The following is a 27,906-nucleotide window of genomic DNA, read 5'->3' as shown; positions in this document are numbered from 1 at the left end:
GTGGATTGTTTACTGAAATGAAATAAATTTTATTCTTACAAAATGCATTCTTATACTCTTACAAAATAAGAACTGTAGTGTAGATACATGTCAAGTTCTCCATACGGAAAAGAAGGTGGCAGGTCTTGAGAAACCTTCAGGGAAGGAAAGGATTGCAGAAAGTATAATCCATGACTGAAAAGAGAAAGTCAGAGAACTACTCAGTGAAAATTGTCACTGAAAAAATAAACAGGAAGAAAATAGCAAAATGAGCTAAGTGCTGGTAAATTTTTACTCAATATCCACATGATCTACAAGAGCTTAGAATGACACTTAGACTGAACGCTTAGATGTGACACTTAGAATGAACACTTGGTGTATTTTACGTGGAGCCATGAACTGGAATGTATTGTTACTGTAATTAATGCTTTAGCAATCTACTCCAAATAGTAGCAGCTATCACTAGTCAGGTTTCAATAATGTCAGCACGTGCTGTTATAATTTTCCAATCATTGCATATTTCTATAATTAAACAATTGAAACTGTTACATATTGACTTTATCATAGAGTCATAGAAACACGAAGGTTGGAAAAGACCCTTAAAATCACATATTCTAACCACCAGCCCACCCCCACCACGCCCACTGCCCACGTCCCTCAGTGCCACATCCACACGGCTCTTCAACACCTCCAGGGGTGGTGACTGCACCACCTCCCTGGGCAGCCTGTGCCACTGCCTCACCGCTCTTGCTGAGAAGAAATTGTTCCTAATATCCAACCTAAAGCTCCCCTGGCACAACTTGAGGACATTAACTCTCGTCCCTCTCCACCATCTTCCCCTTCTTCTCAACTGACATATTCACCTGTGTGCCCACAGTCCATGGTGGAGGACGTTTTTTTCCCCAGCTGTGATGTTGCAGCTATTTGCCAATGCCAGGTTCTTCATCAGGTGACGTGTGCTTATGTGTTCATAGTGAGTTTCTTGGGACAGCTTGAATCCTGCACGTTTCCAAACAGCTGGTTGTTAGCACATCTTCCTGGCTGGTCTATGAATTTAATATTATAATGGCAACAAGCTAGTAAAATTAGTGATCATATCTAGTATAATGCTTTGGTGTAATAGCTAGTTACGCAAAATGAATGCAAAGTTAAAACAAATCAAATGCTAATTGGCTGCTTACTGGACAGTTTTGTCAGCGTAGCTGAAACAAATCAGACTCCAGCCAACACACGACTGGCAATGTGCTGTTACAGCTACAACCAAGCTAAATAAGCTCAAGGCTGGACAAGTGCCAAAAATGTTTCTCAAACTGCTTAGCCCTATTATTGCCATGAGAATACAGGGACGGCGGTCTGCTAATGGAGATGCTGCATTTACTGTGCTGAAGGGCTACAACAGAAGTAAGCCCCATTTCTACAGAGCCAAATAGCATGACACCACCCAGGCTATTTTCTCCTTATGTCTCCCATGGCTTCATCCTGTGTGGCAAGAGGAACAGAGTACCATCATCAACTTGAACATGAGCACAGAAACAGCATTTCTTCCAAGCTGGGCCAAGCCACCCAGGAGACCAAACCTATGTAATTTTGTAGTACAAGGCTTTATGTCTGCTGCTAGAACGGAACTGCTGGGGCCATAAATCAGGAAAGATCCCCTTGTTTTCACTTTCTGAGGGTGTAAAAGCTACATTTCCCCCATAAGCCCCAAGGGCTACTTCTTATACTAGGATGACAGAAGATTTGTTTTTAAACCTTTTGTAAACAGAGAAAACTCTTCCCAAACTTCCATCAAACTTACTAGAAAGACCAGACAGCAAGGGATTAAAAGCCAGAAATGCATTTGGTTTTTTTCTGACTTATTTTTATACATCAGACTGTCAAAATCACATTATGTTACTGTACAACATCACATGAATCCACTCCGTAGAGCCACATCGCTTTTAACATTTCAGAACTGCTTTCCATTTAATTTTCTCCTCTCATAAGAATTTCCAAACAGAGGATTAGATGTGTGTGTTTCTCATGGTGTTCAAGGGGGAAGAATTAAATAGTGTGAGATAACTGCAAGGCTTGCTAACCATTTTTTTCTCAGTGGGGCCACATTTGAGGTCCACCAGATTTAAAAGGAACAGCTCGGTGGCTGTGGTTTATTTATGTTATGTCCCTGCTTGGACAGAAAAACAAAACAAAACACTCAGGAAAGCAGAAGGACATCTCCCATCTTCCAAATGATAACTTGTCTCGATCAACTGACAACTGAGATCTAACTGTGCATGAGAAATTCATGACGGTTGTTTTTCCTTTCTCAGTTACACTCATAGGATGTTACTTTCTAAGTAACAGTCATAGGATGAGAGAAAATGGCCTCAAGTTGCACCTCAAGTTGAAGAGGAGGTTCAGGTTGGATGTTAGGAACAATTTCTTCTCAGCAAGAGCGGTGAGGCAGTGGCACAGGCTGCCCAGGGAGGTGGTGGAGTCACCATCCCTGGAGGTGTTCAAGAGCCGTGTGGATGTGGCACTGAGGGACGTGGGCAGTGGGTGTGGTGGGGGTGGGCTGATGGTTGGTTGGGTGATTTTAGAGGTCTTTTCCAACCTTAATGATTCTATATGCAAACAACAGTGTAAAAATAAATAAACAAATACACACATACATATACACACTCACAGACCATACATATGGACCTACTACACAACATAAAGGCTACATAAAGATGTCAGATAAATCACAGTCCCTCACATACTTTACTGAAACAGTAACCATAGTCTAAAGACAGGAATGTTGAGAAAGGACTCCTGGGTCACACTCTTCCATGATATCCACGTTTTGAGGGGTATGGTGATTCTAAAGAGGAAAACGTCAAAAGGTTAGGAAAACGTAGAATCATAGAATCATAGAATGGCATGGATTGGAAGGGACCCCAAGGATCATCGAACTTCAACCTCCTTGCCACAGGCAGAGCCACCAACCTCCAGCTCAGGCTGCCCAGGGCCCCATCCAACCTGGCCTTGAACACCTCCATGGATGGAACATCCACATCCTCTCTGGGCAGCCTGTACCAGCACTTCACCACTCTCTCTGTAACATGCTTTATTTCATTAGATATTTTAACCATTCAAACTGTTCAGCTTGTCCTGGGACTGGGAGTGTGTTGCCTGTTGGTTCATCCCTTAGTAATAGGGATCTGTAAACATGAAGCACGCTTGTTCTAGCAGCATAAAGGAATGAACCAGTGACACGGACTGCAAGCTACACAAAAACTGTATTTGAAATAGAGTGTGTGGTTTTTAACAACCAGTAAGCCAACTCCTATATATGAATGTACTCAAATAAAATACGCTCCATAACTGGAAATCTGTAAGATAGACACTGCTGGCAGCTGCCTGTGGGTTTCTGTGGGGTCCCTGGGCTGTAGCGCTGTGCCAAAGTCCCTGTGAGGTGCAGGGCATGCAGCCAGGATCCATGCAGTCTGGCAGGGCTTGTCTGGGCAGCCTTCCCCAGCCTCATTTGGGTAAAACTTTCCTCTCAGGGCCCCAGTTTAGAACCGCAAACAAACAAGAGCAGCAGTAACAACAAAACAGGGTCTGGGAGCCGGGTTCGTATTACCATTTTCAAGCACCTAAACCCGAGGTGTGACTTTCAAGACTCTGGCAACCATCCAAGTGAAACCTAAGGGGATTAAGCCTGCTTTAGGCTCAGGTGTTTCATCACTTATGAAAAATCAGCGCTTAAACGGCCACCTGGGAAGTGACCTTTGGGCATCCGCCTCATTTATGTAAATCTTGACCCGAATGCCCAGTTGCTATGAGATGACCAGGATGATCCACATTTCATTGATTTGCTTGCTAACGTTTTAGGAGGGCAATGCACTCCCCGTAGAGCCCGTGGCCACCCGCACCCACCGTCCCTCCATGCCTTCCCAGCGAGGCCAGGAGAGGGCACATCTCTATAAGAATTCTGCTGCCGCTGAGCGGTGACGATCTGGATTCTCCTCTTTCCAAACTGTCCCGCTCATTTGGGACGCGGATTTTTCACTAGTTTTTAATGGCTGCTCTTTAAGATTTGCATAAGCATTATATTGGGCCAGCACGGCTTTTCTGAAAGCAGCTGACGAGGAGAGAGCTTACAAAGCTTCATATGTGAGCAGGAATTAACAATGCTTGGAAGCAGTTTGCGAGTACATCAGCTCTTCCTGATTGCCACTATCAGAAAAGATCGTTTCTTAAATCACCTCCTCCCCAGCCTCAATAAATATGGAGTGTTGGGTTGGCTTAGCCATGAAAGTCTGCGGACTTCCATTCATAATGCTGCTGTTAAATTTTAGGCTGCTCATTTTACCTATCCCGGTGCCTCATCTGCCTCCTTGAACAATTCAGCCCTTTAGACACGGTGAAAGCTGGGTTCCAGAGCTGGAGAGCCCAGGCTCAGGGATACAGCTTTGCAACCCTTCTTCTTTATTTGGATGTGTCATTTAACTGCAGTGTTAGACCCAAGGGCTTTCTATTCCACAGAAATGAGCCATTCCAAATAATCCTGGGGAAGATGATTGGGCCAGATTCATTTCAGGACACTTTTTCTCAGCACAGCATTGTCCAGTCAGGTTTAAATTCTTAATTCTTTATTAGCTTTCTTGAATTTAGAAACTTCTAGGTTATTTGACAACAGAGTCCTCACCACCACGTTGAAGCTCCTGACTTAATGTCAGTTAGTTAGTCACAAGGAGAGTCTAGGAATGCATGGGCAGCACGAGACTATCATCAGCACTCACTGCATGAGCACTTGCTGCTGTTCCAACCCCATGCCTATACCTCATGGGCATGCAGTGCTGCCACATCACTACTGACTAGAGTTCCAATGTTTCAGAGTCTGGGCTTGGTGCTTGCTACCCCAAAGCAAGCAAACACCTCCTAGGAATTTCCATCCTTCAATGGCATCTTTACCACCAGACATGCAGCGAGCTTTACCTAGAGAAGACCTCAACTGAAAGAGCTTAATGTGTTCACAAAAGCCCCCTGCAGCGTAATTGCAAGCAGGGCTTGTAGCTGCTAGAAAAATTCATGGAAGCCCTTCTCCCACTCTGAATGCCAGCAGTGACACAGTCCTGCAGTGGTGAGTGTGAGTTCACCACGCCTGGTGCTCTGCAGGGTAGGGTTGACTTGTTTGGCTGCCGGGGCACACTGCTGTCTCAGATTCAATTTACCTCTGAACAGAACTCCCAGATCCCTCTCCATGAGGGATCATCCCCTCATCCCCCAGTCTGTACACACACCCAGGGTTGTCCCATCCCGGGGCAGACTCTGGCACTTGCTCCTGTTCAACTCCATGTGGTCAGTGACTGCCCAGCACTCCCATTTGTCAGCATCTCTCTGTAAGGCCTCTCTGCCCTCGAGGAAGTCAACAGCTCCTCCCAGTTTACTGTTGTCCTCAAACTCAGCATACATTTGAGTCCTGCATCTAGACATCCTCTCTAGATCAAACCTTTCCGTTACAGATAGAGCACTTGATCATGTAGAGAGGAGTGTGATTTAAGTGGCTTAGAGAACATCACTGATTTCGTTGGATTGCTCTCTAGACTTCTAAAATATCAAATAAAAGCACAGCAATCAATTAAAAGAAAGGAGGGGTTGCACATCTCCCTCTTCTGCCATCAGCAAGACTCACTCGGTCTCTTTTTCCATTGGACACACAGAGTGGACCCTGGGAGATGGCTGTCATGGCAGCACATTGCCTGTGCACACAGCTATTTCCTTGCAGAAGCTGTGCTGTTTAAGTAATGGAGCATGTGCAAGAAATGGAGACAAACTGGGAAGAGATCACTATTTTCTTCTGTGTTAGCACTGCTTGGGAAACTGGTGCCCACCCCCATCTGGAGATGCGACTGCGATGACACGTGGGCACCATGGCGACGTCTGAGCATCTCCCAGTGGAACCCCTGACAGCTCTGTGGGATTCTGCTTGCCGACATGGGGAACAGCGGCTCCTCACAGAGATGGCTGCGAGTGCAAAGTTGGTCAGAGCAGATAGTCCCGGAAATAAGATGTTTGAATAGCAGACCTCTTCAGTTGTCATATCCTTTCATCCATTCATTTGTTCATTCATTCATTTATTTAACGGTTCTGGAAATAAACTGCCTGAATAATAAACCTGTTCAGTTGTCATGTCCTTTCATTCATTCGTTTGTTCATTCATTCATTCATTCATTCAATGGTGAAATCTCAGGCTGAATTTGTATTTCTCCTCTCAAAAGGCAGTAGAAACAATGGTTCTTGCATCAATTTAATGAATTTCTGTGACAATCAAGCTCTAGATTCTTAGCTGTAGTGGGTAACAGACTGGTTGATGTTTTCATGCTGCATGCACTGAGAATGCTCTTCCTAATGATGTCTTCTGAGAGGAAATTAGGAGAGACTAATTAAATAACAGCATTTTAATTACTGAAGACTCAGAGAATGTCACCTTCTTAGTGGGATGACTGCTCACAAGGTATCTATCTACGCTGTCAGGCAGTAATAGGCCAACTTAATTTCTGAGCTAACGTTTACCAAGTTTGTGAGAAACCACACACCTTGGAGAGGCCATTCCTTAAAAATCAGACAGTGGTGTTCAGAAGTTATGAAAAGATAAATATTTAGCCTTTCTTGTTTTGGAGAGGTTACAGTGGATATCACTTTGAGAACTGTTTCAAATAGTAAAATCCCATTTCTTCAACCTCCTAAGGACTATGCATTGTACCAAGAGGGCAGTTCCAGCAGCCATTGAAGATAGCGTATGGCAGCACTGCCACAGAGAGACTGTTGTCCTGTTCCCTTTTTCCCTCCTTGTGACAGGCCAGAATTTTGCTCTTCCATGTAGTGAGCAGGAAAGCTGAAAGCTGGCCAGACTTTTTGGGGTTAGTTTTAGAGCAGATCTGTTCTCATATCAGGTTCACCAATGGATCACTACAACCTGGGTGACTCACTGGTTGGCAAGAGGGGATCTGAGCGGAGGAGAAGGGGAATGTCCATACAGGAACTGTGCTTGCTCACAGCAGCCAGCCAAGAGCCTGATTCCACTACAGCCGAGGAGAATCTTTGCTGCTTGCAGGAAGTTTCAAGAACTGAGTGCAAATCTGAATTCTTCTTGGGCTGCTGTTTGGACTATTTTCTCTAGAGGGTTTGTTGGAGCCTCCATGTAATTAGGGAAGAGGGAACCCAGTCTTGTTCCTCATCCCTGTCAGTGGTGTTCTCTTCTGGTGAGAACTGTCTGACAGAAAATGGTGATGGAGAAGTACCCCTGGCAGCATGGCTGAGAGGACTGCTTCTAAGCAGTTCAGTGCCTTTCAGGCATTTATACTTAGGTTTGGACTTGAAAAAATTGCCCTTAATGGAAATGCTAAATGGGGAGAAGAGAGATCTTGTCTGTATTTGTTGGTGTGCATGTGCACCTGCATGTTTCTCACTGATAACATCACTCAGTTCTGTTTGAGGTGTCTGTTCTGAAGCACTCTCCGTGCCTCCATCAAAACTAATGAAAATATCACCAGTGGTAGCAGGGGAAGGAGGATCAAATGGAAGCTTTTGCTGAAATGAACTTTGAGAATGTTGATGAATTCAGTCATTTTATCCATCTTGCTTTTCATCACAGCTGTGCCTCCCTTCCTCCCCGGAGAAAAATAAGGAATTAAGGATAAATACAGTTTCAGTTAGAGGTATTTCAGATAAATTGGCATGTCGCAGCAAAATAGCTGTTGCTATCTCTCTGCTTTGTGTTGTAACAAAACTCTTGACGTTGAAGGTCTTTTCCAGCCTAGATGATTGTAGGATTCTAGGGTCCAATGAATTTTGCTAAAGCACAGGAGCCCAAGGAGCAACACTCACTGCTACGTGTCAGTCAGCAGGCAGATCACTGTGAGTTATCCTTTCCTCTGGGAGCTGTTTGTATCACAGCTGTCATGTTTTGTCAAACTGCTGGAATTTCTCCAGTTTCTGCAGGAAAGATGTCCTCCTTTGAATGTTTTCTTAGCAGAAGGGAGCACAAACAGAATGTATAGCTTTCTGTAAGGCGCTCCCTGAGATCAGCTTCCTATCAGGAAGGAACAAGAAGGCCAGCTCCTTCCAGGCTGCTCTGTCTTTGTTTGCCAAGTCCCAGTGCGTCTCTCTGGAAGTGTAACCAGCAAAGGGTGGTTGCTTTATGGGGTGCCAATTCACCAGGCATGGAAGCAGTACACAGGACAGCCAGTGGCACTGCCCCATCGCACAGCTTTGAGCCTCTACAAGCTGCCATTTGAACATGTTTCACATGAAATGTGTCAGAACATGATGAGTATGTCTCTGATTGTAGCAATCTTTTTTGGTGGACTTGCCAAGACTAGCAAAGCAGCAAGACCATCCAGCTGAGGGCTATATGCTTTGTGAAATCCAGCACTGTGGTGGGGAAGCAGTATATATTGTCCAACTGAGGGAAAGGGGGTGGAATTAAATCCCTATACTATCTGGACTCAGAGCTTCAGGAGAACTACAGCACACGACAGTGCTCATCTGGTATGTGTGTTACAGGGGACGTGGAGGAGCTGGAGCTACTGCAGTGTCGGCAAAGGGAGTGAGAATCAGTCATCACTTCAGAAGAAATCCTGTAGGTGCAGTGCTTGTGTGATTTTGTAATGGGTGTCCTAACAGCTAACTGATCACCTCAAGTGGTTGTGCTCCTCATTCTCTTGGGGATGAGACACAACAATATGTTCTTTGGCACTTTGGTTTAAATTCTGCCCAGCTCTTCTTTTCAGATGTTCAGGCACAAAGTAGTTGTTAGGCATTTTTATGGCTCCAGAGCTGTTGTCAGCAGCCTGATAATAATGCTATCCTTTTGCCCCTTTGTCCTCCAGAGATTTTCATCAGTCTTGCAAAGATATTTGAAGCTTGGGAAACAAGACCTTGCTCGCACATGCCAGAGAGATTCCCTAAGACCAGCATGTTGTAAACAGAGGGGAAAGGCAGATCAAGTGAGGTCTCTTTTCTCCTGATAACATCAAGGAAAACTCGTGTAGTTTACTTTGGTGCAGTTGGTGCACTGTTCTTGATCCACAGACAGTGATATTGTGAGCTGGGTGGGTGGTCAGCTGTGAGGTGGACAGGCCAGGGAGAAGCTGTGCAGTGCTTGTTGCCCCACCATCTGCCAAAAAATTGCCAGCTAAGGGAGTGAATGACATCTTACTCTGCTAAAAGCTGCACTGATGCAATTTTGTCATAACTGATCCAGGCGCACAGATGTGTTAACAATATCCTCATAGACAGAAACCATGTCACTTCCTACTAAAAAAAAAAAAAAATGACCACCACAGGCATGGCTAACAGCTTGGAAAGTGAAGATAAGAAGATAGCTTTACACCATGAGTAAATGAGACCTTAGCTCTTGCATGCAGATGGAATGATCCAGTGATGAACTCCAGTTTGCAGGTAACCTCAAACAATCACAAAGAACCGTGTTATCAACACAGGTGATGCTACAATGGCTGAAAAGACATTCTCTGTGCTCCTCCTTTTGAGCTTAAAGTGTTTTGTCTAGCACGCCAGGTCACTCATCGATGTGGCAAGTTAGTCTCAAGTTTTTTGTAAATCAAGCTGGTTTAGCGACTGTATTTTCTGAGGTCACTCTGCCTTTCACACTAAAGGAAATTGGTTATTTTGTGCTAAACAAGTGAAACGGACACACAGACTTCAGAAATTTCATTTTAGCAGAAGCACCTTCATTTTTCTCACCAGGACTCCAGGTATTGTGGCTGCTCAGCTTTGTGTAGCGCAAACTGCTTCTCTTCACAAAGAGCAGTTATATCCTCTTGAAAGTGGGGCAGGGGAAGGGTTACCACATTTCAAGTTTCCTATCTGTCTTTCTGCAAAATGTGAGGTTCCTGTTAGCTTCAGCAGCTGCTTTAATCAAGGAGCTAAATAAACAGCGTTCATCTGCAAAGAGTTAGAAGCCCCATCAAGCAGGCGAGAGTGAAGAGTAGTGCATTTAGTGCTGCTGCGTGAGCTGAAGTGTTCAGCGGAGAGTTTGGGAGAATTTCCCTGACCCCATTTGTCCATTGTGATTGAATAGAAGCTCCTGTTGTTCATTTTCACTCATGTGGATAGCAGCTGCTTCAAACATACAGCCTGAGGTTAACTTCAGCTGGAGACAGCCATGGCAGTGGGTGAGATGGCTCTGTATGTACAACTTCTTCCCTGAGTTGGCAGAGATCATCAAATAATGCTAACAAGGAGTGATGGCCACATCCCTTCATCTGGGATGAAATTCGGGGAGGAACCTCTCCAGGCAGAGTAACTTGCTATCAGGTCTTTCAGGTGTTAATAACACAAGGCACATTTTCTCTTAAAAAGTCTAATACTGCATTAGTGATCATGAATTTCACAGAACAAATGTCTAATTGACACTTTGACCTTTGGTATGATTGGTTGTTCCAACAAGGTCCATACCATCATGCATCATCCTCCCACAAATCTTCCGTTTTACCTGTCCTTGAGTTACTTATCTGTAAAGTAGGAGAAGAATTACACCTTTAGATATGCAAGTGCTTGGCTGTAAGTAGCGCTGCAAGAAGCATTTGCATCCTATCCTTAACACAAAGACCAGAGGTGGAATAGGAATGCTGCAGAGAGGACGCTGTATGTTTGAACATGCTCCCATATCAGGATGGCTTCAGTGGTAAGATACCAACAGGAGAATCTTGTAGACAAAAGCTAATACTCACAAGTGATATCAACAAGGATGCTGAACACACTCTTTCTGTTTTATCTTTAAACAAACCTTCTAATGTTGAGAGTGGTAGGAGGATAAGGCTAATCTTGACAAGACCATCTCAAAGTAAAGCAAACTCACCTCAGGTAGCTTTGAGTGAGATTTTGCTTTTGCTAGTCCACATGACTTGGCTATATTGAAGGAAGCAGCACATCTTCTAGCAATGAAGAATACCTCTTGTTAACTTCATCTGTCTCAATTCTACGTTTCTTAAAACCATATTGTTGTTCCCCATGACTGCTAATCCTTGTGACTCACACAAGACTAATAATTTTAGCATAATTTAAACAAAGCATTTTTCATCAAATAAATAAATTAAATCTAATAAACACCATTTATTTCCTGCAGAAGAAAACAAAACTCTTGTTATTGTAGAATTAGCAAGGCTATTTCTCAAGTATTAAATGAAATGAAAAGGGATTATCTCATAGCCTTTGCTGAAAATTGTCATCACGGTACTCTACCCCCTGACCTTGAAGTCTTGGATTGGGAACAGAATAAACTCCCCACGATTCAGGTGGAAACATTTAGAGACTTACTACTTCACTTGCACTGCCGCAAGGGTGCTTAGGGAGCTGGAGGAGGTGACAGTCAAGCTGCTTTTCATCATCTATCAGCATTCCTGGTCAATCGGAGAGGTCCAGAGGACTGGAGGCTTGCCAATGTGACTCCCATTTACAAGAAAGGTCATAAGGAGGATCCAGAGAACTACAGGCCTGTCAACCTGACTGCTTCCAGGAAAGGTTATAGAGCAGATAATCTTGAGGGAGATCACACAGTATGTATGAGACAGCTGGGGAATCAGGCCTAGCCAATATGGCTTCATGAGAGACAGGTCCTGCTTGAGCAACCTGATCTGCTTCTATGATCCAGTGAAATGCCTGGTGGATGACAGAAGGATTGTTGATGCACTCTACCTAGACTTCAGCAAAGCCTTCAACACTGTCTCCCATGGTATTCTGGAGAAACAGGCAGCCTGTGGCTTGGACAGGTACACCCTTGGCTGGGTAAGGAACTGGCTGAATGGCTGGGCCCAGGGAGAGGTGCTGAATGGAGTTAAATCCAGCTGGTGACTGATCATGAGGGGTGCCCCCAAGGGGTTGTAATTGGGGCCTGTCCTGTTCCATATCTTTATTGATGACCTGGATGAGGGCATTGAGAGCACTCTCGGGAAGTCTGCAGATGACACCAAGTTGGCTGGAAGTGTCGATCTGCCAGGCTGGATAGCTGGGCTGAGGCCAATGGGATGAAGTTCAACAAGACCAAATGCTGGGTCCTGCACTTTGGCCACAACAACCCTAGGCAATGCTACAGGCTTGGGGAAGAGTGGTTGGAAGACTGTATAGAGGAAACAGATACGGGGATATTGGTCAACACCTCAGCTGAACACGAGCCAGCAGTGTGCCCAGGTGGCCAAGAAGGCCAATGGCATCCTGGCTTGTATCAGAAATAGTGTTGCCAGCAGGAACAGGGAAATTATCATCCGTCTGTACTCAGCCCTAGTGAGGCCATAGTTCGAGTACTGTGTTCAGGTTTGGGCCCCTCACTACAAGCAAGACATTGAGGCCCTGATGTGTGTCCAGAGAAGGGCAACGTAGCTGGTGAGGGGGCTGGAGCACAAGTCTTATGAGGAGCAGCTGAGGAAGCTGGGATTGTTCAGTCTGGAGAAGAGGAGGCTCAGGGGAAACCTTATAGCTCTCTACAACCACCTGAGGGCAGGCTGTGGTGAGGTGGGAGTTGGCTTCTTCTCCCATGTAGCTAGCAATAGGACTAGAGGGAATGTCCTCAAGCTGTACCTGGAGAGATTCACGTAGGAGGTTAGGAAATAATTCTCTGAGAGAGTGGTGAGGTGCTGGAACAGGTTGCCCAAGGAGGTGGTGGAGTCATCAACATTGGAGGTGTTCAAGAAACATTTAGTTGTTGTAGTGAGGGACATGGTGTAGTGGGAAATACTGGTGATAGGTGTACAGTTGGACTGGATGATCTTAGAGGTCTTTTCCAACCTTGGTGATTCTATGATTCTATGAATTATAGACCCCAAAATTAGTGAAAAGTAAAAACAGCCATCCCAGAGGAGAAATGAGGAACAAAATAAGAACAAAAGTCAAACAGTTTTTTGTAGGAAGCAAGGTAGTGATCTCAAGTGTGCAGCATTTCTGTGTATGAAACACTCTTGGAAGGTCAACAGGACCCGTCTTCTAAGTAAAGACTTACCCATTTGGAGAAAATAACTGTCACATTAGGTTTCCCCAGAGTTATCCCAAAGGATAGCCTTTTTGTTTTATTAAATAAAAGAATAAAAATGATTTTATTCCAGAATAATGATTTTTCTCTGGAAATGCACTAATTCTTTTACAGGAGAATGTGCTCTGCCGTTACCATTTTTGCTAGTTTCTCCATGTAGTATTTTCCACTAGTCCCATGTTAGCTCAGATATTTTTTCCAGTCAGTTCAGACAAGAACAAGTTTTCTACTATTATTTTTTGGATTACCTTCATCATGATGGAGGCTTTTGTTCTTTGTTGGGGGGGGGGGCAGGGTGTCTGTGAATGTTTAGTATCCTATTCCTTCCCTTGCCTTCTTTGGCCTTTTCTTGCCTTTCTTTGACTCACCTTTCCTCATCTCGCCTTCTTATTTTTCTCTTCTTTCTATTATTTTCAGACATTGATTGAAGGTACTCTTTCCTTCCCACTGTAATTCTTAAATACGCAAACAGATTTGACTCTCTGTTCAAATCTGATGTCTGCAAGCCTTGCAACAAGAGCTGAGGTGCATATGCTATTGCAGTGAGCTCCGCCAGGCTAGGACAACTGGAACCTTCTGGAGCATCTCCCACCTGCAAAAGCTTCTTGAAATAAAGACTTGGGCAAACCAGGCTGCCTTCTACCTCTCTGGGATCCAGCAGATGGGTCATGGCTTCCTTGCCAACAGATTCAATTCTGGTTTGGAGTACCAATCAAACTGAAGCTTGAAACAATCAATGTGTAAACCAAGATCCTCAGCCGAAAGTTTTGCAAAATAACAGTTAATAATAAAATACAGGCATAATTCCAGTGCCAATAACTGTGCCACATGCAAATAGACATAAATATGAGTCAGAAAATTTGTCCAATTAAATGACATCTTTAGCTTCTGCTATTAGTAGAGGGTTCTACGAGTGTTCAGGTGTAATGCAGAAGTCCTCGTAATGATTTGAACAAATCACTAAGTTAACAAAAGTCATACTGGGCACTTGAGTTCCGTATCTGGACATACTTTTAAAAATTTTGCTACATATTTATATCAGCTGAGCTTTTCTATCATGTGTAGCAAATAAATCTACAGAAAAATAGTAAGTGTTTTGTGGACAAGTTCACCAGGAGGTGGTGGGTAAACCTTAGCAAAAAATGAATCAGGAAAGTATTATGAACAGAAGGGTCACTGAAAGTCTACACAATTTGACAGACCTTTCTGCGGCATGACTTGTTTTGTTTTCAGTTCATGCCTAGGGGCTGAAAATCAAACATAAATGTCAAAGGTTCACCTGGTTCTTCAGCCTAGTGGTTTTTTTTTGGTTTTTTTTTTTTCACAGAATCACTGAATCTTAAGGGTCAGAAGGGATCTCAGTTTGTTTTTCAAAAGCCAAAAAAAAAAAAAAAAAGATAATGAAAAAAATAAGGAAGGAATAGTTGTTGGAAAATGCTATGTGAGCATGAACAAGCCCTTCCTTACTTTTTTCTCAGACATCTAAAGCTTTTCTCTCTAGTAGGATGCCACAAGCATATAATTAAGGTTCCAGGTCTGTGACTGTTTTCTGCATGCTTAATGGGGTGAGTTCTTGAGGTTTCTTGAGAGATTTTTTTTCCCAAACTGAGGTCAAACAGTTGACTAGTCATTCCTTTCCTTGTTCTATATATAGACCATGCAAGAAGCAGGATATAGTAACATTCTCTTGTGATTCACCATGAGGAAAACATTCCATTTCTCTTTGGAGACAATCCTCAATAGACCCCACAATAGTCATTCATTTATGGTTTTCTGGGGGAAAATTTTACTTTCTCCCAATGTCTGACGTTAAGGACTGCAGTGCTGCATGAGCTCAGTCCATTAATTCGAATTAAAGGCTTACTCAACCATAGTCAGTTCTGTAAGGGCACCCAAAATTTCTTACATGCTTGAGAGCCTTGTGTCTGTTAGAGACCTAGCAGGACTGTGTCGACATCTTGGTCCTTCTGTAATTGCCTCTGTGTCCAGGGTATGTAAATAAAAGAGCTCGGGAGGCCTTCATAAGGGGTCCTTGTTCATAGGGTGCAGAAGATGTTGCTGAGAAGTCCAGCTGGAAAATGGTAGCTCACTGTGCTGAGCCCCAACATCCCTTTGACTGCAAACAAAAGAGAGAGAGAAAAGAGACCATGGGAGTCCCCCTTCACATTTATATGGGATGAGGAGGAAATATTCCTCAACTTTTGTTTCTCCTTTCAGGCTGTCAGCATCCTATCTTTTGAGATCTTTTTGCTGGAGTGGCTGGTCTTCAGCTCTGCATGGCACTGCATGGGGGTCTTCCTCTGGGAAGAATTATGGGGAGGAAGAAATAGAAAAAACACTCATTTTAAAGAGAGAGAACTTCCCCCAGGAACAAGTGGGCCTCTTGAAATCATGGACTTCAGGCTACCCAACACTGGAAGTTCTTCTGCTCTTTGGCTCTCAGAGATTTGTGTCCATCCCTGCCCTTGCAAACAGAATCAGCACTGCTGGAAGGGCAATGAAAGCCAAGAAGGATAGACTCCTCTGAAAAATCATGCTGTTGTTGAGGAACAAACACTGATTTATGAAACTCATGCTGTATGCCTGAGGTTCACAACACTGGCTCCTTCATATGTACAACATGCCAAATCCTAGTATGTAACATAAGAAGGATTCTTCACGGGCAACACAGCTGCTGGGGGGAGGCATAACCCCTTCCCACAACTTCTTGTGGGTATCATCATCTGTTCTTTCTTCTGGAGAAGACAATTTTATGACCAAACACGATGTCTGAGGAAGATAAGTCAGCAGAGCATGGAGCATGTCATCTGGCAGGTGACAAGAATAGGGCATTATTGAATTTTGCTCTTTTTGAACAAAATGAGCAGACAATCGAGTAAGTAAAACATGCAAATCAAGGATACTTTTTTTTTTTTCCAGACAATCTAATGCATTCCTCATGAAAGACATGGACATGGAATGTAGTTTTCAAGAAAAGCTATTATAAAACATCATTTTCCATGAAAAGTCTCTAAGAACATTTCAATTCAAACAGTTCCAGGAGGAAACTGCAACACATATCTCCTGTGTACGTGTAGACAGTGCATATAGTTGCAATACTATTTATGTTTTCAGATACAGGATTATAAACTTTGCCATCTTGAGCAGCTGAGGAGAAAGATAATTGAAGTAATGTTTGGTATTAGGAGAAATTTTTTTTCTCAGAAACAGCGGTGGGGCAGTGGCACAGGCTGCCCAGGGAGGTGGTGGAGTCACCGTCCCTGGAGGTGTTCAAGAGCCGTGTGGATGTGGCACTGAGGGATGTGGGCAGCGGGCGTGGTGGGGGTGGGCTGATGGTTGGACTGTCATTTCCAGTTTTTATGATTCAGTGGTTCTATGGTTCTACATAAAAGTCTAAGAGCCTGCCATTGTCTCTGCTGACCACTCTTCCCATTGAAGTACCTTGGAGCTTGCCAAGAGAGAATGACAGCTTCCCAACTACAGGTAGCATTGACCCTTTGTCTGGGTAACTTCTTATCATTGTTCCCAAAGAAGTTCAGATGCTATAGCTATGCAGTGTAGTAACCACACATATAGGCTTAGCTTAAACATAATCTGCAGCCTGGAAATACCATTCTTTCTCAGCATAGTCCCTGTACCGAAAGTTACTGGCAAGATAGTCAGTGCTCATTCCCAGCTTCACAACACTTATAAAGTCTCTAGTCTGGCCATTACCTCCATGCTACTTCAGCATTTCACTTGGTTGAAGTGCAAAGGTCTTTCCTAACACCTCCAGTAGGATCAGTGCACCTGCTTATAGGGGTAGCGCCCACACAACACTCAATATTCTGTAGCTGTGTTGCCCCATTGGTACACAGCATTTGGATTTTGACCCTAGTCTGACTCTTAAACATAACGTTGGAACTTTTAATGTCATGTGTTGAGAACAGTGGTCCTTGAGCCAGAAGGTGAGACAAAGGAAGGGGAACAGGGTATGCTGTGAAGCGGGGTGCTGTGACCCACCAGGGACCCATTGTGGAGCAGGCAGAGACAGGTCCACACCTGCACCCTTCTGACTTCGCTGTGAGGAGCAGCCACCTGCTCAGCTTACCATACCTTAACCACAGACAAAGCTTAGGCATCCATGCCCATTCCAGAAACTCTGCTTCAGGTTTTCTGTCCCTGCAACTTAAGACGCCTGGCTAATGACACCTATACTGCAGGCACATTGTACATAGGCTCAGAAACCCTCATTATATCATCATGGTTCAGCCGTTCAGCATTTTCCTGTGGTAGCTGCCTGAAAATTGATATCCAGGCATCAGACTGGTAATTTCTAAAGTTAAAAAAATATTGGAGTAGAACTGCCTTTCAGATCCACCAATTTAAAATAATTATGGGTTCATTTAGGAAATCATGCAGTGGAGCACAGTGGATTGACTTGAGCAGTCATAGTGGCTTGAACTTGTTGACTTGATCTTTTAGTCAGACAACAAAGAACTTGTGTTGAAGTAGCTAGCCATTGTGCTTGTCAAGAAAAATTATTTATCCCTTACAAGTGGGTTTGTATTTGCCTATGTAGAGCTTGATGGAGGATTTAAACAACTGCCTACTTGCAAGCTTGATCAGCATATTCATATGAAAATTGGTGCCCATAAAATACCTCAACAACACCAAACAGCTACTAGTTATTCCAGTTAAAATGCCTATGACAACCTTAATGTCAAAAATAACATTCTAAGATAAATTTCCCTCTAAGGCTTAGAGAACTGTAGAGGTGTAAGAAGATTTAGAGCATACGCATGAATATGCAAAATACCTGTTCTTAGCCAGTTCTAATTTTTGGCTTACACTGTTGTAAAGAAAATCCTGAAATGTGACTCGGAGAAAGCCACTGTAACATCTGTCAGCAAGGTCTGAATGAACTGGCAAGCAGCCTCATGATGAGTCCTTTTCAGTCTTGCTGAAAAGCTCTCCTCTGTGTGGCTATTTTCCATACAATATTCAGCAGTGCTCTGAATACGAAATGTGATGTGGGAACATTCAATTAACGCAATTAAGTAAGACACAATCATGTTTCACGCTAATCATTTCCACAATCCAACAAAAGCCTGCCCCATTTTTAATTTATCTGGAGCTGCCACTGTGTTTCCAGTCTGCTGCACCTGAGCCATCGCAGATTTAGGTCAGGCTTGCCATGTCCTCTTCTGCCTGAAACAAGCTGTTTTCTTCCCTAGTGGGTAGATGCACGCATCTCACACCCTCTCCCACTGCCAGGCTATGGCCTGCATCCTGCCTGCAACGCTGCCTGGTGGCTTTAGGGCTGAGGAGACTTCCTGCTCTGGTGCTGAGGGTGGTCTGCTATGTAAGGGCCTTTAGCACTGGGGCCAGCATGATGCCTTGGGTAAAGAAATGAGGAAGTTACCTCCTCATGGTGCACTGGTGGCATAGCTGGTCCCCAGCAACCACACACTGCTTGGATAAAGCACTCTTCAAATTGCTAAGTTGTGCACAACAAATCAGCTCAAGCAGTTTCACTGATTCCAGTATCATCTTCCAGGCTTGAAAAAGCGAGTCTCGCTTGTGTTTTAATCCCTTTTCATAGAGCAAGTCATCTATATCTGATCCATTAATTTCCATGTGTAATACATCATACCCGGAGACATCTGTTTCCTATGACAGAGTGCTATTAAGACAGATTTTCCTCACCTGCTGTGTAATACAAATTAAAACATAGTGTCATGAAGCACATGGATGGCCCAAAACTGGTGCTGGCTCCAATTTCCTAGCACTACATCTACATAAAAGCTACATCAATGAGACAGAGGCGTTGAAAATCCATTAAGCCCATATACGATATTGAGGAGCTCCAAAACCTGGCTGAGACACATAGCTATACAAATCACTGGACAGACCTCTCATATGACCTCTCATCCAGCACTGGCTGGATGGCTGGGCCCAAAGAGTCGTGGTCAATGGAGTTGAATTCAGTTGGCGGCCCGTCACAAGTCGTGTCCTTCAAGGCTCAGTGCTGGGGGCCGCTTCTGTTTAACATCTTCAGTGATGATCTTGATGAGGGGACTGAGTGCACCCTCAGTAAGTTTGCAGACGACATCAAGCTGGGAGGGAGTGTTGATCTGCCAGAGGGGAGAAAGGCACTACAGAGGGACCTGGATAGACTGGATCGATGGGCTAAGGTTAACGGTATGAGTTTCAATAGGGCCAAGTGTCGGGTCCTGCATTTTGGTCACAACAACCCCAGGCCACCATACAGGCTTGGGGAGGTGTGGCTGGAAAGCTGCCTGATGGAAAGGGACCTTGTTGTACTGTTGGACAGTCGGCTGAATATGAGCCAGCAGTGTGCCCAGGTGACCAAGAAGGCCAATGGCATCCTGGCTTGCATCAGGAATGGTGTGGTGAGCAGGACTAGGGAAGTCATCACGCCCCTGCACTCGGCATTGGTGAGGCCTCACCTTGAGTACTGTGTTCAGTTTTGGGCACCTCAGTACAAGAAGGACATGGAGGTACTGGAGCAGGTCCAGAGAAGGGCAACGAGGACAGTGAAGGACTTGGAAAATCAGCCCTATGAGGAGAGGCTGAGGGAGCTGGGGCTGTTTAGTCTGGGGCAGAGGAGGCTGAGGGGAGACCTTATTGCTCTCTTTCAGTACCTGAAAGGTGTTTACAGTGAGAGCGGGGTAGGTCTCTTCTCACTGGCAACAGGTGACTGGACGAGGGGAAATGGCCTCAAGTTGTGCCAAGGTAAGTTTAGGTTGGATGTTTGGAAGCACTTCTTTACAGAAAGGGTGGTTAAGCACTGGAATAGGCTCCCCAGGGAGGTGGTTGAGTCACCATCCCTGTATGTGTTTAAGAGCCGTTTGGATGTGGTGCTCAGAGACATGATTTAGCAGAGGGTTGTTAGAGTTAGGGTACTATGGTTAGGCTGCAGTTGGACTTGATCCTTTGGACTTTGAGGTCCTTTCCAACCTGAGTAATTCTATGATTCTATGGCTGTGGAACTTAACAAACCACCTTAAAATTCCCTAAGGTAACTTTTGCGGTGGGAATCCTTTCTCATCTGACCCTTTTCTTGTCTCTGACTCACAAGAGTATTTGAGAAATGAGAACAGGAAAAAAAATTCACATGCATTTGTGAAACACTATGGTATACAGCACTAAATAAAGGGCCTCTACTGATATAGCCAATGCAGAGACGTGCTAGCTAAAGGCAGTAACTCAACAGTGACATGCAATTTCCCCTTTGGCCACCAAAGGGGAAGAGCAAACATTTTGTGAAACCTTGTCCTGCTGAAGACAAATCCAGCACTAGAGACATACATATACAGTAGATCACTGTGTCCCACAGACCATATGCTAACATATCTTATGGACGTAATCTACATCAGACTCCTACCTGAGACTACCCCAGAGCTCATGCACTTCCCAAGTCTAACCACTGGCAGCTCGATCTGGCTTTGTGGACTCTGAGTCCCTGCTTTGGAAAACACAGATTTTGGTAGTTCAGACCTAAGTGCACTGTCAGTGAACTTTATATATCACAAAAGACACAATCCAGTTATCTATGGCTTGTTTTACATGCTGCCAAGATGATAGTCAAATTGAAATCTTAAACTTGACTCTATGTTGGCTTTTTTTTTTAATTTGTTCATTTGGATTTATTTCTTTTTTTTCTGCTTGGTAGGACAGATTTATTGTAAGGAGTCTTATATACTCCTGAGCAGCAAGTATCATTACTATTTTTGGTTATCACAAGTGCTTAAACAGGCTAGAAAGCAAGACGTCTGAGCTGCAGATTTGTTTCTTCTGTTGGTTTTGACCCCAAACTAGACCAAATTCATAAATATTCTCAATTTTCTACAAGCTGCAGAATTCCAAGAAAGTGTAATTTGAGAACAATGATTACAAAAAGTCTGTCTAGAATATCACAGTCCTGTGAGATGGAATTTAATCCTCAGGCACCAGGTGTTATTCAGAAAACACAGGAGAATCCCAGCTCAAATGGACAGAGATGTGAAAGCTTGCAGATGCATTCCAGGCAGCACTGAAGAAGTCACAATCTTCCTGGAAGTCATTGTGGACTTTGTGACCACAAGCCCACAAGGACATCAGCCCCAGGGCAATGTGCCATGAATCTAACCTCTGTTTTTTCCTATGTTCTGTGCACTGAGCTGGATAATAAGGTCACTGAACCTGCTTGTTTCAGACAAAATGTTCCTTATTCAGTGAGTCGGTAAAATCAGACTGTCTCCATTTCAAGTTTGTTCTGGTGAGCTGAACAGCTCTGTGCCTCTGCACATGTTGGGAAAGGTGATCATGGAATCATTAAGGTTGGAGAAGTCCTCTAAGATCACCCAGTCCCACCATCAGCCCACCCCTCCCACACCCACTGCCCACATCCCTCAGTGCCACATCCACACAGCTCTTGAACACCTTCAGGAATGGTGACTCCACCACCTCCCTGGGCAGAATTTTCTGGAGTACAAAGGGAAGAAGAATGAAAACAAAGAGGGATAGGAGACCGGGGAAAGTCCAAAGTTCAACAATGAACTAATCTGACAGAATCTGTGGAATGGTTGACTTGCTACACTTGTTGTCCTGCGTAGTCTGACATGACATGAGAAGAAACACTGAGATCTTTCTATGGCTACTACTGTTTCAGACAGTTCCTCACCTTCAGCTTTTGGGCTGTAGTACTGAGGCCCGTAGGAACACACATCTGGGGAAAACAAATCACATCAACTGAATCATTCAGAGCAGATGAATAAACAAATGATGAGCCTTCACAGTCTTCTTTCCAACGTTTTAAATATTGCAGCATTGGCTGTAATGGATGGATGCATTGGATGCAGCATAAGTCCTAACTGACTAGTGGTTACAAACACATCCTTAGGAGATGCTTTAATAGCATGCCTTGTAGCAGATATCCATTTATAGAGCACCAAACAGGATGAAAAGCGCTGTGGGTTATTACTGTCCCTGAATACCCTCTCATACAGGACATTTGAGTCATTTCTGCAGTGGCAAGAGCAATGGTGAGTCTACCACGAGCGTTAGAAGAAGGCACACACTGTAAATGTGAAAGTTGACTGTTTCTTTGCCAAAAAGCTTTTCCAGAAATTTTTGTTTTTACATCACAAAATTCTACACAGGCATACATACGTACACTAAAGTCTATGAAGAAATCTGCACGTGTGTGTGTGCTCACAGGCCTCTATTACTGCAATTGTATGCTTAAATCTCTGTGGCCCTATAAAATCCCAATTACTAATGTGTCTAAAATAAAACATGAATGTATATTTATAACTATGTGTAATATTTTATATAACACTTGAGAACAGATGTCCAGGGAGCTGCAAAATTTTAATTAAGGTTTTTCATTGCTTTTCCTAAGAAGTCAAATTAAAGTCCCATTGAAAGACAGGAGTTAGATTAAAAATAAAACAAACCCCTCCACCCCTACCCCCCCGCCACCCCAACACATAGCAACAAACATTTACATGTATTTTATACTTCACTCTGTAAAAGACATCTGTGGCTCATCTAGTGTAAAACAGTCCAAGACTATCTGGTCTTTCCTGATGTATATTTCTCTAATGATCATAGAATGACTTGGGTTGTAAGGGACTTCAAAGTTCATCTAATTCATCATGTTAATCACATTCAGGGTAGAGTGAAAAAGCCTTGAGTGACCTGAACTAGTCTTTGTCATTAGGTTCATAAGTGCTTTATAAAGAGATGTCTTAGAGACAGAGAAAGCTACCTCAGGTAGCTGTGTACTGAGGAAAGTACCTGTGCTGGGCTGGAAATCCACTTTCCCAGTGTACTGCCAGCTGGAATAGTAAGGCCACATTCCAGGCAGAGATGCAAAATCAGTCTGTAAAGTCTGACCAAACACACTTTGAAGTGTCATATGTGGGTGCTGGTAGAGTGTGACTCTGATACCATGGAGCTCAGCATGGCTTGAGCAACAAGGCAATTGCCCAGTGCTAAAGGCAGGATCTCAAGACTCCTGAGATGCTGTTTCTATACTCATCTGGAAGCTGGTTTAAAGCAGGACTAGAAAACACAAACAAATGCAAAAATATGTTTGACCTCTGGGTTGAGACATTAGCGTCTCTCAGCTACTGTAATTCTGCTGGCTGAGGATATCGTTAATTTATTAAATTCAAGCCATCACTGCTCAAGAAGGTCTCATTTTCTGTTTGCAGAGAGGAAACCAAAGGAAAAGAAGTTCAGGTAGCTGTCCAGCATCCATCTCAGAGGATGAGCCCAAGAGGGCTGGATATGGTCTAGTTCTTTCACCATAGTGCCAGACTCTTGCCACCTAATATAGGACACAAAAGGCTCTTCTTGCATCTGAAGAGGAAGATTTTCCCAAGTTCAAAGGTTTAAGTCTGCTGCAAGCTGAGGTAGAAGTGAAGACAAGAGACCAGACTGAGACAGGGACTGACTTCAAGGGACACTCCTCCACTGCAGTATTCAGTTGTAGCAGGACATTGCCCTTACATACTGGAATGTCTGGTTGCCCAGAGAAGCTGTGGTGCCCCATCCCTGGAGGCGCTCAAGGCCAGGCTGGACAGGGCTCTGGGCAACCTGAGCTGGTCAGGTGGACAGCCCTGCCCACAGCAGGCATTGAGGGCAGCGTGGGCTTGGAGGCCCCTTCCAACCCAAGCCGTTCTGTGATTCTATGATTAGCCCCCATGGGACTGACACTGGAGACAAGACACAGATTTCTATGTAAACACTGATATTGCCTTACTATCATAAGTAGCTTAATTAGAGCCTGTTTCTAAATAGGTTTGGAATTACTGGCCATTCTAAGCTACTTCTAAAGCAGCAACGTGTTAAAATATTCTGCTTGATGCATCTCATTCAGTATCTCAAAGGAAACTTCACAGAAAAAAATGCTGTGAAATCAGTAGTAAGATGTTCGCTCTTGATTCTAATTATTCTCAATGGTTATACTTAAGTATTATTAGACATGATTAAATGCACGATCAGTAGACAGGCCTGTTTTTATATCCTGTGCTTAATATTCAGGAAAGGCTGCCATGATGTGTACTTCACAACGTGAGTAATGTGATGGAAATACATTAACAGGTGAAAAAACACTGTGCATGAAACACCATCTGAAAAGGGCAGTCATTTCTTCTTTAGGATCTGACTCATCAAACAACAAAAGAAAACCCACACAGATTAATGCTGAACTATTCATTCGGAAGTTTTTAATTTCTTTCCCAAAAAGAAGCAGAAGAATGTTTTTTTTTTTTAATACATACTAAGTTATAAATGACATTTCTTTGGCCTAAAACATTTGTTTGGGGATTGAAACCAGATGATCTTTAAGGTCCCTTCCAATCTGAGCCATTCTACAACTCTGATTCTATGTATCTATGATTCCATAACATGCCCCTCCACTCCCTGTGAGGAGCTGCAGCTGCCATGAGGCCTTCCCTCAGAGCCACATCCAGCCTCGAATGCCTCCAGGATTGGCACAAACTTCAACCACAAACCAATCATCACTTGTCTTACACTGTGCCAACCTGCATCACAACAGGCAACTGTGTAAGTGTCACAGTATGTTAGATCCCTGTATTAGGGAAGGCTAACCCTCCAGCTGACTCAATCATTGAATCATGCCATGAAGGGCTGGAGTGTATGGGAAGTGTTGAGTCACAGCCTGAACCACTGATTGATCTTCTGGGGGAAGGACCAGGTCAGCCCTGGGAGCACAGGTGAAGACAGTTCAGCTGTGCAACAGGAATGGGTGGAGCCTAGCTGCACATCTCTTAGGCCCCATTTAGGGGCTGACTGCCACTGAGAAGGATCTTTCTGGAGCTCCCTTCTTGGTGGACCTTTCCCCTGTGAACCTGGAGTTTTCTGACGCAGGTGAGCAATCTTCTTCCCTTCCTTTATAGCACCTTTCTGTCATGCTGGTCCTTCTGTCATTATACCTCTGCTGTAACACCTTTTCCATCATATTGATCTGTCCAATTGCTATACATGGGATGTGCTCAGAGGAGTTCCTGGCAATGGGAGGTGCATTTCCAGGGCCTCCTGGGCAGGATGAGATCAGAAGTGCTCCTTCCAGCCATGGGAACCAAAGGCATTCAACAAACACTCAGCCACATTGTGCTGAGACTCCGGGGAGGAAGGAGCACTCTTCCCACTGCTGTGCTATTGGGCACTGCTCCTCCTTCCTCTCATTATCTCTATCTGGAGCCAAATAGGAAATGAGAGAAAGGCAATGGCTGTGAACTTCATGCTCACACAGCCTAAGTACCATCAGGCACCAACTGAAGAACATCATATTGCTTTCTTTATTACATGGACAGCAGAAGGCAGCAGTCCCATCCTAGGCAGCACAAGCCCTGCTATGTCACAGCCACATTACCAGGGGCAGCCACCAACTCCAGGAACCACACTGCAGCTGTCACAGCCATGTCACTAGAGAACAGTGCTGGTGGTGCCTGTGTTCCAGAGCCAGCTTGGTGTCACAGCAGCCCAGAATGCTGACCAGAAGGGCACCGCCAGCCAGAGATCACCACCAAGTACCTGTGTGAGCAAGGGCTGTGGCAGGCAGGAGCAGCCCATGGGGATGGATGGCAGCTGCTCCTCTTCTGCCTCACAGCCACACATGGGGACAGCAAGATACTCCTGTCCTCACATGCATTCGTCTCCTGACAAGAGGACAGAGCTCTACAGGACAGATAAGTCACTCCCAAAATCCCACCTTGCTCCTGGGGCATCTTGCTCACAGTGCCCTGGAAGCTCCCCAAGGACCCCTTACCCTACCCCAATGTTTAGTGCTGGTTTGCTGAGCCCTGGCCCCACTGCAGGTGCTGGCACCAGACCTGCTGATTGCAGTGGCCCTTTCCACACAGGCTTGGGGACACAGGCAGCCCCACATAGCCATGGAAATGGCTGGCAGACCAGCAACCCAGTGAGCAGGGCTGTGCAGGGGAGGGCAGCACAAGGAAGCAGGGCAGGAGGCTGCTCCTTTCTTCCTTTCCCTCTGCCTTGCAGATGGGCATCTGCACCAACATGGAACTGGAGCAGGACATATGCCTGTCCTCAGCTCTCTAACTGGCCTATACCATACAGGACAGACAAGTCAGCCACAGACAGTACCCTTTCCATGGACCCTGGCAGCTCCCCAAGTTCCCCCTGCTCTCACCACAACATTTGATACCACTTTGCTGAGCCCTGGCCCTACTGCAGGTGCTGGCACTGGACCTGCTGATTGCAGTGTCTCCTTCCAACACCACTATGGAAATGGCTGGCAAACCAGCAACCTGGTGAGTAGGAGCCTGCAGGGGAGGGCAGCACAGGCAGCTGCTTCTTTGTTGCCTCTCTGCCTTGCAGAGACCTACACACACCCTGACATTCTCCACAGACATTGGCAGCTCCACACCACAGAAAGAGAACACTTCTCTTGATGCAGCCCAGGATTCCCCCCAAATGAGAATGAGAACCCTATGCAAATTGCATACTCACCTTGTCCCCTGTATGCCAGATTTCTACAAATTTATTGCTCTTCACTATAAAAGAAGTTTCACACATCTGCTTCAGATTTATTGTCTGGATATGGCTATCACTGAAGCAAAAAGCCCTTATATATTAATCTTGATAAGAGAACAAAAAAATTGTTTTTTTTAACTATTTTCCACATTGAAATCAACTCCATGATTCTCAGAATACTTGGAAATCTTTAGTCTTTCAGGGAGCTATAGTACTAACATTCCTAAAATTAATACCCCAAACAGATTTAATTATTTATTTCAAGTCCTACTTGTCATTGTTCTGTTTCCTTCCAATCATAGAGACCAAAAAGAATACATCTAAGTGTATCAATTAAAAAAAAAATGAATGCGACTGAAATCATACAAACTTAAAAAGATAAATATAAGATGAAAGATCAGTTAACAATGTAATTCAATTAACTGTTATGATAGCACTTCTGACTTCAGTTACAGCAGGTGAAGACCACATAATGACTTCAATTTAAGAATAGGACAGGGAAGAAATGGTAATTCTCGCCCAACCTTTCTTTTTGAGCAAGTAGATTAAAAAGCATTTGTAGTTTAACCCAGCAAGTGGCTGAGTTAGCCACACAGTCATTTATTCGCTCACTCTTCTCCCTTCCCAATGGGATGAGGAAGAGAATAAAAAAAGACAAAATGGAACTCATGGATTGAGGTAGAATTACGTATTAAGAGAAAAGGAAATGGTTAATAGTTGTAACAATAAACACTATAGAGAGAATCACAGAATGGCTTGGGTTGGAAGGGACCTCAAGGATTCTCAAGTTCCAACCCCTCTGTTGTATGCAGGGTTGCCAGCTGCTAAATCAAGTACTTTATCAGATTGCCCATATATGAATGTATGTAACAAGTGATGCACAAGCAGTTGTTCACCACCTGCTCAGATAACCCCAGAACAAGCATAAGAGAGCAAGGTAAACCTCCCACACTCTTCAACACTCCTTCCACATGACATTATATAGCATAGAATATTCCTTCAGCCACTTTAAGTAAGTTGTTCTGATTCTGTTCCCTCCCAGCTCCTTGGGAGCTCCTTCACTGAGAACAGTCTTGGTTCTACAGAACATTCCTTAGCAATTACAGACATCTCTGTGTCACTGTTTTTCTCCTAGTATACAGTCAACAATGTACAGTTGGAAGAGTAGCACAGTTCACGTGGTACTTTACAGGTGTTATAGCTGGAAAGAATATCATGGTGGAAAAGAGACAATCAAAGAAGAAATGCTCACCTGTGTCCAAGGATGTAGGCTCACAGTGGAAAACTCCAAAAAAGAGGGACCTTCAGAAAGAGATCCTTCCCTAGTGGCAGTCAGCCCTTAAATGGGGTCAAGGAGGGGTGGAGCCTGGCTCCACTCCTTCCAGTCACACAGGTGA

The 27,906-nt window shown here is 44.2% G+C and overlaps 1 long non-coding RNA gene across 1 annotated transcript; it reads right to left on the bottom strand.

Annotated features, from left to right (window-relative positions):
• Positions 1–8: 8 nt before the first annotated feature.
• LOC107055324 lies at positions 9–27,906 on the bottom strand. Its single transcript, XR_001470380.3, has 3 exons — positions 27,762–27,906; positions 14,898–15,107; positions 9–174 (listed from the first exon to the last, which is right to left on the bottom strand). It is a non-coding gene; the product is annotated as an uncharacterized LOC107055324 (long non-coding RNA).

This window comes from Gallus gallus, chromosome 1 (genome assembly GCF_016699485.2).
Source record: "Gallus gallus isolate bGalGal1 chromosome 1, bGalGal1.mat.broiler.GRCg7b, whole genome shotgun sequence".
In the NCBI taxonomy this organism is placed as follows: Eukaryota; Metazoa; Chordata; class Aves; order Galliformes; family Phasianidae; genus Gallus; species Gallus gallus.
Note: the sequence above shows the minus strand (reverse complement) of the source record. Positions and strands in the feature narration are given on the sequence as shown.